Source organism: Rattus norvegicus, chromosome 1 (assembly GCF_021556685.1).
Source record: "Rattus norvegicus strain SHRSP/BbbUtx chromosome 1, alternate assembly SHRSP_T2T, whole genome shotgun sequence".
In the NCBI taxonomy this organism is placed as follows: Eukaryota; Metazoa; Chordata; class Mammalia; order Rodentia; family Muridae; genus Rattus; species Rattus norvegicus.
Genome location: NC_141534.1, coordinates 58818606 through 58830669, shown reverse-complemented (window position 1 = coordinate 58830669; position 12064 = coordinate 58818606). Strand labels below are relative to the sequence as shown.

Below are 12064 nucleotides of genomic sequence, written 5' to 3'. Positions count from 1 at the left end.
TCACCTTACTAAAGCACAAAGCACACATTGCACCTTACACAATAATAGTTAGGAGATTTCAACACCCCATTCTCATCAATGGACAGATCATGGAGAACAGAAACATAGAGAAACTAACAGAAGTTGTGAACCAAATGGATTTAACAGATATTTATAGAACATTCCATCCTAAATCAAAAGGATATACCTTCTTCTAAGCACCTCATGGAACCTTCTCCAAAACTGACCATTTAATCGGTCACAAAACATGCCTCAACAGATACAGGAAGATAGAACTAATCCCATGCATCCTATCAGATCACCACACACTAAGACTGGTCTTCAATACCAAAAATAATGACAGAAAGCATGCGTACATAGAAGTTGAACAATGCTCTACTAAAGGACAACTTGGTCAAGGAAGAAATAAAGAAATTAAAGACTTCTTAGAATTTAATGAAATGAAGATTAAAACATTCCCAAACTTATGGGACACAATGAAAGTGATACTAAGAGGAAAACTCATAGCTCTGAGTGCATGCAAAAAGAAACAGGAGAGAGCATACATCAGCAGCTTGACAACCTAAAAGCTCTGGAACAAAAAGAAGTAAATAAACCCAAGAGGAGTAGAGGCCAGGAAATAATCAAACTCAGGGCTGAAATCAAACAAGTAGAAACAAAAGGACTATATAAAGGATAAAAAAAAAACCACAACAGGAGCTGATTCTTTGAGAAAATCAACAAGATAGCCAGACTACTAACCAGAGGTCACAGAGAGTATCCAAATTCACAAAATCAGAAACAAAAAGGGAAACATAACAACAGAATGTGAAGAAATTAAAAAAAAAACATCAGATCCTGGTACAACAAAACTTATATTCAACAAAACTGAAAAATCTGGAGGAAATGGGCAATTTTCTAGACAGATACCAGATACCAAAGTTAAATCAGGAACAAATAAATCATCTAAAACATGATAACCCCTAAAGAAGTAGAAGCAGTTATTGGAAGTCTCTCAACCAAAAAGAGCCCAGGTACAGATGGGTTTAGTGAATTCTATCAGACCTTCATAGAAGACCTCATACCAATACTGTGCAAAGTATTCACAAAATAGAAACTGACAGAGCACTACCAAATTCCTTCTATGAAGCCCCAACAACTCTTATACCGAAACCGCACAAAGACCCAACAAAGTAAGAGAACTCCAGACCAATTTCCCTTATGACTATTGACGCAAAAATACTCAATAATATTCTTGCAAACCCAATCCAAGAACACATCAAAAGGATCATCCATCATGATCAAGTAGGCTTCATTCCAGGGGTGCAGGGATGGTTTAATATATGAAAATCCATCGATATAATCCACCATATAAACAAACTCAAAGATAAGAAACTCATCATCATTTCATTAGATGCTGAGAAAGCATTTGACAAAATTCAACACCCCTTCATGATAAAAGTCCTGGAAAGATCATGAATTCAAGGCCCATATCTAAACATAGTAAAAGCAATATACAGCAAACCAGTGGCTAACATCAAACTAAATGGACAGAAACTTGAAAAAAATCCCACTAAAATCAGGGACGAGACAATGCTGCCCACTCTCTCCCCACTTATTTAATACAGTATTCAGTGTCCTAATCAGAGCAATCAGACAGTGAAAGGAGATCAAAGGGATACAAATTGGAAGGGAAGAAATCAAAATACCCCTATTTGCATATGATATAATAGTATACTTCAGTGACTCCATAAGTTCCATCAGAGAACTACTTAATCTGATATACCACTTCAGCATAGTGTCAGGGTATAAAATTAACTCATACTTTGGTCTTCCTTCGCTTTGTGTTTCATATGCTCTCTGATTTGCATCTTGGGTATTCTGAGTTATTTGACTGATATCCATTTATTAGTGAGTTCATAATATATGTGTTCTTTTGTGACTCGGTTACCTCCCTCAGGATGATATTTTCTAGTTCCATCCATTTGCCTAGTAATTTCATAAAATCATTGTTTTTAATTGCTAATTAATACTCCATTTAGGTACAGGTGTTAATCACGTAAGCCTGCAGGTTTTAGCACTTACAATGAGAAGGAAAATTTTTAGGCCCTTCTCACAGTTATCATCAGCTTTCAGTATACTTAGAGAACTAGAAATTTCTAGGACCAACAGTCTATAAAGTGACACCTGAGTCTGATTCTGTGTTCCATTTCAACTGACTCCAGACAGGGAGGATCCCAGCAAGAGATAGTATTTAGTGTTAAAGAATCAGAAATAAAAGGGGAGGTATAACAGCTGACAGTGAAGAAATTCAAAGGATCACTTGGTCTTATTTCAAAAAACTACTCAACAAAATTGCAAAATCTTAATGAAATCAATAACTTTCTATAAAGATAACTCTTACCAAAGTAAAATCAAGATTAATTTCACTATTTCAACAGTCCTATAACTCCTAAAGAAAGAGAAGTACTCGTTAAAAGTCTAACAACCAAAAATTTAATTTAATTTAAAAAATTAAAAAAAAAACAGGGCCAGAGGGTCTTAGTGCAGAATTCTACCAGACATTCAAGAAATAGATGATATCAGTACTTCTCAAACAATTCACAGAATAAAATCTGAAGGAACACAGATAAACTCACTCTATAAGGCCACAATCACCCTAGTATGTAAATCACAGAAAGAGAGGGAACTGCAGACCTATTTATCTATGAACATTGATGCAAAAAATACTCAATAAAATACTTCAAACTGAACCCAAGAACACATCGATGATATCATCCATCTTGATCAGGAGATTTCATCCCAGAGATGCAGGAATGGTTTGTTGTATGAATATCCATCTATGTAATCCACCATATAAAAAATGAAAGAAAATGTTCACACAATCATCTTATTGGATGCTGAAAAAAACCTTGAAAAATCCAACACCTCATTATGCTAAAAGTATGAAAGATCAGTGATACAAGTCACTAACCTAAACATAATCATGACCATACACAGCAACTCAATACCATACCATCACCAACAAAATAGTGAGAAATTTGAAGCAATTGCACTAAAATCAGGACAAGGGAAGGCGATCCACTCTATCTCTATGTAGTATGTATAGTACTTGAGGTTCTAGTCAGATCAGTAAGAAACTAAAGGAGATCAAGACAAAACATATTGGAAAGGAAGAAGTTAAAGTATTGCAATTGGCAGATGATATGATATGCATAAGCAAACCTAAACATTATACAGGGGAATACCTACAGTTGACATACACCTTCAACAATGTAGCTAGATACAAAGTTAACTCACAAAATAAGTAACCTTCCTTTATATAAAGGATAAGATGCCCAGTAAAAGTATGAGGAAAACTAGATACTATACAAAAGCCATGAAAAATATAAAATATCTTGGGATAACTCTAACTAAGCAAGTATAATATTTGTATAAGAAATCCATGTCCTAGAAGAAAGACATTTCAGAAGATAATCTGGAGATGGAAAGATCCCTATGTTTATGAATATGTAGGATTAATATAGTGAATATGGGCATTTTACCAAAAGACATCTACAGATAAAATACAATACTCATCAAAATGCAAACAATATATTTTATAGACCTTGAAATAGTGATTGTCCACTTTATATGAAAAAAAATCCAAATTTGCCAAAGCTACCCTAAATAATAAAAGAATTTTGGGGATGAATCTCCATCCTGGTCTTCAACATGTACTGTGGAGAAATAGTCAAAACAAACAAACAAACAAACAAAAAAGAATGGTATTGGTACAGACAAAGACATGTTGATCATTTGAATTGAATAGAAGACCAGGAAATAAACCTACACACCTATGAATATTTGATTTTACTTCATTTAACTAAGAGTTTATCTATCTTCTTGATTTTCTCAAAGAACCAGCTCTTAGTATTGATAACTGTTTGTATTATTCAATTATTTCTAATTGGTTGATATATCCCTAAGTTTGACTACTTCTTGCTATCTACTCCCCTTTTTGGGGTTTGCTTATTTTTCTGTAGCTTTCATGAGGGCTATTAAGACTCTAGTGTAGCAAAGAGTACACATGGAAAGACCCATTGCTACAGCTGCATATGTAGCAGAGTGCATATGCCCTTGTTGGGCACCAATGGATGGAGAAGCCCTTGGTCCTGCCAAAGCTGGACACACCTGTGAAAGTGGAATGTCAGGACAGTGAGGCAGGAAGGGGTGGGTGATTGGGGGGAACACCCTCATAGAAGGGGGGGTTTCAGATTGTGTGTTATTGATGGGAAAAAGGAAAGGGGATAACATTTGACATGTAAATAAAAAAATCCAATAAAATAAAATGAAATTCTTGAAAAAAAAAGAGAAAGGTAAATAAAGAAAATATCCAATAAAATTAATAAAGGACTCTAGTGTAGGATCTCTCCAATTTATGAAATTTATTGCTATGGTTTCATTGTGTCTCACCTTAATTTTCATTGAATTCTAGAAAGTCCTTAATTTCTTTCTTTTTTTTTTAATTCTCTGACCAAGTTATCTTTGAGCAGAGTGTTGTTTAGTTCCTATGTGTTTGTGGGCTTTCTGATGCTATTGTTTATATTGGAGTCCTGTGGTGATCTGCTAGAATACCTGGGATTATATCAATCTTCTTTTTTATTGGTTATTTTATTTATTTACATTTCCAATGTTATCTCTCCATTTCCAGTTTCTCTTCCAAAAGCCCCTTATCCCTCTTCCCCCTGCCTCTATGAGGGTACTTCTTCCCTTCCCACCTGCTTCTGCCTCAGAGGCCTAGCATTTCACTATCCTGGGTTATTAAGCATCCATGGGACCAAAGGCCTCCTCCCCTAGTGATGCAAGGTAAGGCAATCCTTTGTTACATATGCACCAAGATCAAGAATATGTCACTCTTCTTCTATCTTTTGAGGCCTGTTTATACAGTCAGTTTTATAGAAAGTAAAGGGGCTCCAATCTAAGTGATGCCAGATAAGGCAATCCCCTAATACATATGCTCTATGATCAAGAATATGTCAATCTTGTATTTGTTGAGGCCTGTATAGTGTCTGATTATACAGTCAGTTTTTTAGAAAGTATTATAAGGTGCTGAGGTATTCTAATGTTTTGGAGTGAAATATTCTGTAGATATCTAATAGTTAATTTGGTTCATTACTTCTGTTATTTTTCACTGTGTTCAACCTGTGTCTGTTTAATTCCTGGTTCAATGACCTGTCCATTGGTGAGAGTGCAGTATGGATATCTCCCACTACTGTGTGTGGTTCAATGTCTATTTTGAGCATCAGGATGGTTTCTGAATGAGGTTGCCCTCAGGGTAAATTTTTCTTTGGCAAATATGAAGAGCCCTTCCCCATCTCTTTTGAATTCACTTGGTTAAAAGTCTATTATATGGATATTAGAATGTATACTCCAGCTTGTTTCTTTGAACCCATTGATTGGAAAACTTTTTGTCACCCTTTTACGCTGAGGTAATATCTGTCTTTGTTCCTTGTATGTAGCAGAATGATGGATACAGTTAACATATCCAGTCTGTTAGCATGTGTCTTTTCATGGGGAATTAATCTCATTGTTGTTGAGAGATTTTATATATATATATATATATATATATATATATATATATATATATATATGTGTGTGTGTGTGTGTGTGTGTGTGTGTGTGTGTTTGTGTGTGTGTGTGTTTGTGTGTGGTTAACTTAAGCATGTTAGAATTTTCTTTCTAGTTTCCTCTGTAGGGCTGGATTAGGAAAAAGAGTGTTTAAATTTGGTTTGGTCATGGACCATCTTGATTTTTCCTTCTATGGTGATTTTGAGTTTTGTTGAGTAGAGTAGCCTGGGCTGACATCTGTGGTCTCTTAGAATCTACATGACACCTGTCCAGTGCCTTGTGACTTCTAGCATCTGATTTAGTTCTGATGGGTCTTCCTTTATACATTACTCTGACTTTTCTTCTTACAGCTTTTAATATTTTTCCTTATTCTGCATATTTACTGTTTTGATTATTATGTGGTGGGAAGATTTTCTTTTATGATCCAATCTATTTGGTGTTCTGTAGGCTTCTTGTACATTAATAGCCATCTCTTCTGTTAGGTTAAGGAAGGTTTTCCTATGTTTTTATTGAAGATATATTCTGGCCCTTTGAACAGGGAATCATAACCCTCTCCTAATCCTATTTTTCATAGGTTTGGTGTTTTCATTGTGTCCCAAATTTCCTAAATGTTTTAAGTTAGGAGACTTTTATACTTGGCATTTTCTTTAACTGATGTGTCAATATCTTCAATGTTACCACTTTTTCATTTTTTAATTGGTTATTTTATTTATTTACATTATCCTTTACAGTTATCCTACTTCCCAGTTTCCCCTCCCAAAACTCCTTATCCTCCCCCCCCTCCCCCAGCTTCTATGAAGGTGCTTTCTCACTGCCAGGGACTCCTGCCTAAGCAGCACAGCATTCCCCTATCTTGGGTTATTGAGCCTCCATGGGATGAAAGGTCTTCCCTCCTAGTGATTCCCCATAAGTCATTCTTCTGCTACTAATCCAGCTGGGGTCATGGGTCCCACCTATGTGTACTCTTTGGTTGGTGGTTTAGTCCTTGGGAACTTTGATGCCTTATTGGTTGATATTGTTTGTCTTCCTATGGGGCTGCAAACCCCTTCAGCTCCTTCAGTCCTTTACCTAACTTCTTCATTAGGGTCCCCACTCTCAGTCTGTTGTTTGTTTGCATACATCCACATCTGTATTGGTCAGGCTCTGTGGAGCCTGTCAGGGAACAGTTAGACCAGGCTCCTGTCAGTAAGCACTTCTTGGCATTAGCAAAAATGTCTGCAGATGGGATAGATTCCTATGTGGGGTAGTTTCTGGATGGCCTTTCCTTCCATCTCTGCTCCACTCTTTGTCTCTGCATTTCCTTTTAGCAGGAGGAATTCTGGGTTAATAATTTTGAGGTGTGTTGTGGCCCTGTTCCTCAAATGATCCACTGGACATTGTCTCTACAGGTTCTATCTCCCCTTTTCTGGGTGTTTTGGACAATGTCTTTTCTGTTGTGTCCTGAGAAACTCTTCGGTCCCTGACATCTGGGACTTTCTAGAAGTTACCCACAGTCCTACCTCCCCCAATACTACATGCCTCCTTTCAAATTCCTGACCCTCTGTACTTCTCCTCCATCTCCTCCTGTATCTGAACTGGCCCTCCTTTTTCTGCCCCTCCCAGATCTCTCTCTCTCTCTCTCTCTCTCTCTCTCTCTCTCTCTCTCTCTCTCTCTCTCTCTCTCTTCTCTCTCTTCTCTCTCTTCTCTCTCTTCTCTCTCTTCTCTCCACCTCTCTCTCTCTCTCTCTCTCTCTCTCTCTCTCTCTCTCTCTCTCTCTCTCTTTCTCTTTCCCTCTTCTTTGGTATCTTTTATGCCTGTGATTTTTCTATTATACTTTTTGTATTCTCTTGGTGATGATTGCATCTGTAGTTCCTGCTCTCTTTCCTAGGTTTTCCATATCTAGAGTTGCAACCATTTGCAATTTATTTATTGTTTCTATCTGCATCTTTAGATGTTGGGCTACTTTGTAAAATTCCTTCACCTTTTTATTGTATTTTCCTGTTTTTCTTTAAGAGATTTATTAGTTTTCTCTTTAAGGTCTTCTACCAGTGTGCTTGTGTTTTCCTGAATTACTTTTAATAGTTATTTATTTGTGTCCTACTGAAAGATCTCTATCATCTGCATAAGATTGGATTTTAGGTCAGAATATTTCTCTTCACTTGTGTTAGGTTTTCCAGAGCATACTGTAGTAGAACTGGGTTCTGATGGTCCCAAATTACATTGGGTTCTGTTTCTTATCTTCTTTTGCTGGCCATTTGACATCTGATTATCTCTTCTGTTAAATGGCCTCCATGTCTCCAATTAGAGCAGGCTTCTTGGAGGCAGGTAAAGCTCTGTAAAACCACAGTTAGTAGAGGCAAACTGAGAGGCAAGCATTGCTGTCTCTGGTTATTTCATGCATTCTGTCTCTGGTTTGAGCAGGCCTCAAGTGTCCCTCCTTAGAGCAGTCTTCCTATGTCTTAAGTTGGGGCAGAACTCCCAGAAAGCACATAGGCATTGATGTGTATGGGGTACTGGGGGTATCTGACACTCTGTGTTCAGGTGGAGGTACAGAAAAGACGGGCAGTGGGGCTGAGGCAGAGCAGAATAGATTCCAAATCTGCTGGGATCTATGAGTATTGGGGCAGCAGTGTCATGTGTGCTGCTGGTTATGTTTGACCTATGAGACATTGTGGTTCAGGGAATTTTGGTTTCCTTAAAATAGTTTTTTTTTCTGTATAATCTCCCCGACTTATGTGCTCTTCTTTATTTATTCCTCCAAATCCTTCCATAGCTAGGTCCCATCTAGATTCATCACTTTCTTCCTCATATTATAATGCCAAAATTACTAAGATAATAATGGAATCAAAAATCAATATGGTTAAAAAATCCTATTATATTAGAAGAGGAAAAACAACCTGCAAAGGAATAAGAAAATAACCAAAATGGTTTATAAATAACTTAAACAATGATTAAATATAAGAAAATATAAGATAAAATTGTGAAAGATCTGATATGTCACTATGAAACAAGGAGTCTTCAAAAATGAGACTCAGATAATTCTCTGTTGGTCATCTACTACTGATAATATGTCCTATAATTAAGTATAGTTTATTTTCAGAATGAGCTTTCCATTGAAAAAAATTTAGTTACAGTTAGTTATGAACTGCACATGGGTTTTAGGTAAGGAGTGGTTACATGAGTCTGCATCTCTTTTCCAGTCTTGGACCTCATCAAATACAGATGTGTTTCCAAACCATGAGCAAGATACCTAAGCCTCTGAGTTCACAAGGGCTTTGATTTTGTCGATTTAGTAGACTGTATTTCCTTTGTATCATCCAACTCTTCAGGTTCTACATTCAAATCATCTTGTTTCCACTTCTTCACATGGATTCGTGAGTTCTAGTGGGAGAAATTGATGTATATTTCCTACCTATGCTTCAGGGTTAGAAGATCTCCATATGAATATTATCTGACTGTGATTCTATACATTTGTTTCCATCTGTTGCAGGAGGAGACTAAGAATATTGAACATCCACCCTCAAGGAAGTATCTCTGCAACAGAGAGGCAAGTGTACAAAGACATAACCTTACAAAATGCTGAATTATATAGGTCTTTACCATTTATACTCTCTCCTCTTAGTCACTCTACTCAAAACTTTCCAAAGAATCATTCACATAACTCTTCAAATCTACCCCTCCCATTATACTCTTCCAGGAACCTAATGGACACAGCTCACTGCACTTCTGAGAGTACATACCTCTTCTTCCAATCTTCTCAAATATATTTTCCTCAAATTCACACCTTATATTTATTTGAGAAGCTGTAATATTGGCACAAATTAAGACATACCAAACTTTAATTGTGGTCTACAACATGCTTGCTACTCTAGATGATCCAAATCACTATTTATGTATTTCTTGCCCTTGCACAATGTTTTACAATACTTCTTATCAAATACTCATAACATCTATTTTTACCTTCTCAATTCTCTTCAGTTTTGACTTATATACAAGTCAAAACTGTATTTAAGTTTTTTTTTGGGGGGGTCTAGCCCAGCTATTCTCTGGATCCTATGTTTTCAGGACATCCAGAAAATTAAGTGTCCTTCTGTCCACGATATTGTGCAAATTCCCTGAGCCACTCTCTAATAGCGTTTCCAAAAATATCTACATTTTACCTGAGAGAAAACCAATAGCTTCCCAGACGTGGGTGGGAAACCAAAACAGCAAAGCCAATAATAACCTTCCTCCCAGTCTGTGCAAATCTTGTATCCCATATTCTTTCTTTCAAGTCTAACCAGGTCTTCATTGAAAGGTCTCTCCTACCACTGTTTAGGACAATTTTGCACTTATCATACTTGCTTTGTACTTCAGACACTTTCTATCATATACAATGGAAACTTCAGAAATTTTATTAGACCTAGGTATTTAATTTGTAAACCCTAGCTTTCATCCTCCCAGAACAACTCCTCCATAACCTTCAAAACACTGCATGCCTCAGGTCAGGAAATCTGCATCATCCTTAAAATGCAGAATATCATAATGAGATTCTCACTTCTGACTATAGCAACTTGGAGAGAAATAGGATCATTTTGGCTGCAAGTTGTCCTAGTCACTGCTCTAATAGTGTAAAGAGAAAACACACCTATCACAATTCTCTTAAAAGAAAACATTTAGTTTTTTGCTTGCTTATACTTTCAATGGATTAGTCCATTGACATCCTGAATGTTCTTTCATATCTTTTACATGTACATGTACACACACTCACACACACACACACACACACACACACACACACACACACACACGCACACAGAGTTTTCTAATTCAAACTAACATCTAGGGAGTCAAACAAAAATGCAACATATTTCCTTTTAATAAGAGTTTTATTTACATTATGTTTATCAACAATTTTACCTATTTTCTAGTAATGATACAATTTTTCCTTCTTCATGGCAGAACAATTTATTGATTTTGGAGTTGATCTCTAGTGGCTCAATTTGGCTCGAATTCTCAAAATTTAATTAAAATATAAATTGTCCTTTATATCATACTGCTTAGTAGATGTCATTATTACGGTTGTAATCATGCACCACATGGCCAGCAAGTATTTATTTTATAATAAAATAATAATGTATGGTACTACTTTTTATTTGTATTAAATTTTTACAAACTGAAAGACAAAAATGATTTTAAAATTAACATTAAAAATATGATGCAAGGTAGCATGAGAGAGTGAGAATACAGTAGCATAGGAAGCATTCCACTGGACTTGCAGCTACCATTTTCTATAGTTCAGAATCTGCAGGACATGAAGAAAAATTGTTGCTTTTGCCAGTGTTCAGGACTGAGTCTTCTTGCAGGGTCCTTTCCAGACTGGCAGACAGGGAATGTATCAGTTTCTCTTTAAATTCTTGACCAAGGAAGACATAGAGTATTGGGTTGAGACAACTGTTGAAAGAGGCCAGTGTGCTTTCTGGGTTCAACAATATGTGAATGCTATTCAGTGTCTCCTTATTCCATATATTACTTAAAAGAATAATTAATTAAAAAGGGAACTAACACATAAAGAAGGAAATTGCTACAGCAGTGAGAACACGTAAGGGATGGCTGGAATTCAGAAAATCTTTTCTGCAAATCTTGACAGCCATGAGACCGTAGCAGATGGCAATGACGGACATGGGTAGGCTGAAGCCAATAATAAAACTGATGATTCCTATAGCTGTGCTCACAATAATTGACACCTTTAATTGCTCCTCAGGGTTGCAACCACAGATTCAAAGTTACATATAAAGTACACTTCACCTCTTGGATCTCTCATTGCAGTCAAGAAGAGAAAATGTGGCAAAGTAAGCAGCAGAGAAAGAATCGCTAGACCCACAGTTCTGTGATTTTGAGCCCATACTGGGTGCAGGACACAAGTACTACGATCCATGGCAATGAGAGTGATTAGAAAGCACTTGTGAAAAGGTTTATATGTACAATGCTGTGAGGAAATTTTAAAAGGGACCATCCAAAAAGCCATTTTCCTTTCATGACCATTGAGATGATATGTATTGGTAAAGTAGCCATGAAAGAGAAGTCACCCAAAGCCAGGTTCAGATAACAGATGGTAGTAACAGTGTGTGCCATTCAGAACCCAGTCACCCAAATCACAAGCCCATTACCTAGCACACCAAGGACAAAGGTTATCGAGAGGACTACCACTGAGAGGATCCATAGAACTGTAGAGGTGGTAGAATTATAAAACACCACTTCTGATCCATTCAGAGGGATGGAGAAGTTGGCTTCCATTTCCTCAGCATCTTAAATATTTCAACATTGACTGTTACACAGATGTGGCTCCAATATCCACCATGCTTACTCAGATTCCACATTACCCTCCATATCAGGGTAACTATTTTAAGTGTAAAGGATGAAAACTACTTCTCTGTTGAAACTTCCATATTGAAATCATATTTACATACACTGCCAGAGAGAATTATTACTTCACATATTTATTATGAATAGGAT

The 12064-nt window shown here is 36.6% G+C and overlaps 1 pseudogene; it reads right to left on the bottom strand.

The window, feature by feature from the left end:
* Positions 1-10839: 10839 nt before the first annotated feature.
* Fpr2-ps3 (formyl peptide receptor 2, pseudogene 3) lies at positions 10840-11845 on the bottom strand (annotated as a pseudogene).
* Between the last annotated feature and the right edge of the window lie 219 nt (positions 11846-12064).